Below are 4,209 nucleotides of genomic sequence, written 5' to 3'. Positions count from 1 at the left end.
CCCCTCCTCAGGTTTTGGCACTCAGCTACTATTCCAGTGCAGGCATGCTGGTGTTCTCTTTTCCATTATGATAATGGGCTAAACCCCTGAAACTCTAAGAAAGCCTACAATTACATGCTTTCCTTTGTAAGTATCAGAATCTTTCTGCAAAATTCAGGGAATGGCTGTAGGCAGAGCACAGAGAGAATACTGGGCACCTACTCACAGTTCTGTTTTGTTGTTTGTTCTCATAAAGCTGTAGTGCTGTTGGATTAGGCCCTTCTGTTACAGCCATAAATAACCTTAATTATTTCCCAGAGTTTTAACTTCCTAATATATATTTCAGACTATGCCTCTAACTTCTTAATAACTTATACTGGGAACCCAACTTATACCTGAGTTTGGTAAATGACCTCAAAGCACACCAGATCCCTTAAGATGCATATACTTAATAAAGGTTCTTTTTTTTTTTTTTTTAATTTAACACAGATAAAAGGAGAAAGTGGCTAAGATAATAACCTGATGAAAGTAACAGAACCTTTATAATTTTACGAAGTCAGTTATCTCAGCTACAATTTTGGATGCTTTCATAACACTATTGTTTAAACACAGCACTCCACGGAGCTAGTTAAAGTGAACAGTAAGCTTCTAAGTTAAAAATAAAATAACTTTAAAGAATTATATAACCAAGTGAGGCCTACTGGTTTCTCTGAATTTATCTAGGTAAATGTCTATGATTTTTTAAAAAGTTGCCCACATTTCTATGAGATTTTTATTTCTATATTTAAAAATGAAGCAGATAAGAATTTATAGCTACAATATTAATCAGTTTTGATAAGAAGAATGATAGAATAGTTATCATTAATTAGCCTCTGATGTTTGAAATATTGTGTCTATCAGTAAAAATAGAACTAACTTAAATTGTAAAGGTATTATATCATATCTCTTTATGATATAATATGTGATATAAAGAAATCCTTGAATGCATTCCAAAATAATAGTAAACTTAATTTCAGACAGATATTGTTACAGATGTCTTCGAACAACAAAAGATACTTGTTTTAAAAGAAAATATTTCCCTTCTCTATTAAAATTTTGAAAAATTGAATTATAGACATAAATATTACAGAATAATTCTCTAGTCTTAGCCACAGTCCCCATGTATTCAAACTTTTTATTGTAAATCTATGCTCTTTGCTTTATTTTATATGCAGTCTTTTGTGTATTCTCAAAGTGTGATTTAAGAAACAAAGTAATAAAGTCCCTCCAATAGTCAGTACTGTTAGAGCTCAACCTCTGAACAAAGACCAGGGTTGCTTATTTAACATGTCAATGCAGACCTGGTAGACAAGTTCTTCCTGCATTCCTTAGTCTCTATCTGTTACTGGGTCCTCTTGGTTATCATACCCAGTCCTCTGCCCTAAACTTTTTCAACCAACAGGCTGGGATGTCCACCTGCCCTTTCCTGTAAAATCCAACAATTTGGGTTATCTGTTTATATTTATTTGCTTGCTTGCTTGCTTGCTTGCTTGCTTGTTATTTCATCTACTCTCCTGGGCTGCCTTACTGCTGCACCTGGTACCTTCTTTCCCCTTCTTCTTCCCCAACCCCTCTCCTCACATGGCACAAGGTCATGTGGACTGTGTACTCTCCCAGATGTCCCTACCTCTGTCTCTGTCTCCCTTATTTTTCAATAATAAACATTCGCCTCTGCCATACCTAGGAATAGTTGTGTCCCTTCCTTCGTTCCTTCATTCCTTTCTTCCTTCCATCCATCTTTCCTCCATCTTTCTTTCTTTTCTTTCTTCCCTTTCTTTCTTTCTTTCTTTCTTTCTTTCTTTCTTTCTTTCTTTCTTTCTTTCTTTCTTTCTTTCTTTCTTTCTTTCTTTCTTTTCCATTTATCCATTTATCCATACGTGAATCTCCCTTTCCTCCTGCTCTCTACCCCTTCCTATTGGATCACATTTACCCTGAGCTTCCTGCTTCCTTTGCTATTGGCTCTTCTCACCCCCACTGTGTTCCAATCACAAAGACAAAAATCTAAATCTCTGTGGTTTAGAACATTTTTGTCTCTGACAAGGTTCTCATTCCATTTGGGGATACCCCATGGAAATCCTTGCAACAAGACACTTAATCTACCTCAGCTATTTGTCCTTGGTTTGAAACCTACTAAGTAGGAATCATTGACATATCTTCCTCTGTCAATCATCTTGCAGAGGGACCATGACTATTCTGCTGAAGCTTCCAAGCTGGGTTGATATATCTATCACAGGCTAACTCTTGGAAAAGAGAGGACAAATGAATAATAAAGCAACTTTATTCATAAAGTTAGTTTACTTTAGCTCTATAATGTTTTGGTCACTTTTATCCATCAACTAACAAAAATTGTTTTTAAACTTACTTCTCAAAACTAGAGGCTACTAATATAAAGAACAATATAAGACAATACTTATCTTATTTGATGATTGCCATTGACTATGAATTATTAAGGATCTACAGTCCCCTGGAAATTTGTCCTCTTGGCATACCTCTGAGGTATTCTCTTGATGCTGTTACTTGTGATGGTGCTCTCTAGCCTGTGAATTGGTGACCTGGGATCTAGAAATGGAGAAAGAGAGTTGAATGTATGCCATGCATTCCTGATCTCTATTTCTGATTAGGCATCTGAAGTGACCCAGTTGCTTCAAGTTCATTATTCTTTGTCCTCTCATCTGTGGTGAAAAATGGTATTGAATGTTAACCAGAAATGCAAAATTGATTTCTCCCTTCAACTCCCCTTTCAGGGCAGACTTTTGTGAGTAGGCAAGTAGAAAGTTTTCCTCTTTCCAATTTGAATCTGATGTCATTTCCAACGGTCGGGGCCACGACTCCTTTCATTTCCCCATACTTCATGGAGAACTCCAGTTAACAAATCTAAATTTAAAATCAAGCAAAAAGTTCATCCATTCATTTTAGATATTTCAACATAATGAAATAAAGGCTTTAGAAAATATCCCCATAATTAAATTTCATTGGTATTATTTATTATTTATTGTAATATCTCATTGTTTAGCTCTAACATTATTCATTTTACTCTTCTCTTTTTTAGGTTAACTGGCTAAGATTTTGCCAGTGTTATTAATCATTTCAAAGTAACTAAACTTTATTTTTCACTTGTTCTTCATAAATTTTATTTTGCATTGTTGTGTTTGTGTTGTTGTTGTTGATTGATTTTTATTTTGCATGCATTTTTTTTTTTCTTGAGACAATATCTCTCTGTGGAGACCTAGTTTTCCAGAAATGCAGGATGGAGACTAAAATGGTGTTAAACTCACAGAGATGCACCTCCTTGGGCCTGGCTCCTTAGTGTCAGCATTAGTGTACTGCTTTTTTATTTCTCCGTCATGAGTTTCTGCTTTGGCCTTGATTATTTCTTTGGAGTTAGCTGAGTCTCACTGTACAACTGCAGAAGTCATGGGCTACCGCCAGTACTCCCTCAGTGGCTTGGGCTAAAAATCAAAGAAGTAAATGACAGTGATAATTGGAGGGTGTGTGTGTGTGCAGGGCTCCAGGAAGCCCTTAGCTGGTGGGATGTAGTTGTGTTGGGGAAAAAGGGAAGTTACACAGAAGTTAGTACGTGGGGATGTGCATAGAAATTCAAACACTAAGATCTTTAGGCAACAGGGACTTGGGTTGAGGTACAAAGGCATTGTAACTGGAATGAACATTACTTGGAGAAGATGTTCAAAACTCTGTATAAGGTTATCTCGGTGTGTGGGATGTGATTGTGGTAGCCATGGGGGTAACTGTGATAAGTGAACAGGACTATGTGAACAACCCTTAAGTAGGAATGAGTGAAGGAATATGGTATCATGGTGAAACAAAGTCATTGATTTTTAGTTTGTTCAGTACATCCAACTTTCTCTATGGATTGGAGAAAATTGATTTTGTTTCTCTTTAAGCAAAAAGTAGACAAGGCCTTGGAACAGAACTGCTAAATATATACTATATTAATTGAATTCTATCCAATAGCTGGCTGTGAGCATCCACTTCGGTGTTTGCCAGGCACTGGCATAGCCTCACAAGAGGCCAGAATATCAGGGTCCCTTCAGCAGAATGTTGCTGGCATGAGCATTAGTATCTAGGTTTGGTGACTGATGATGGGATGGATTCCCGGATGGGGAAGTCTCTGGATAGTCCATCCTTTCATCTTAGCTCTAAGTTTTGTCTCTGTACCTATATCCTTTCATG

This window comes from Mus pahari, chromosome 12 (assembly GCF_900095145.1).
Source record: "Mus pahari chromosome 12, PAHARI_EIJ_v1.1, whole genome shotgun sequence".
NCBI lineage: Eukaryota > Metazoa > Chordata > Mammalia > Rodentia > Muridae > Mus > Mus pahari.
Note: the sequence above shows the minus strand (reverse complement) of the source record.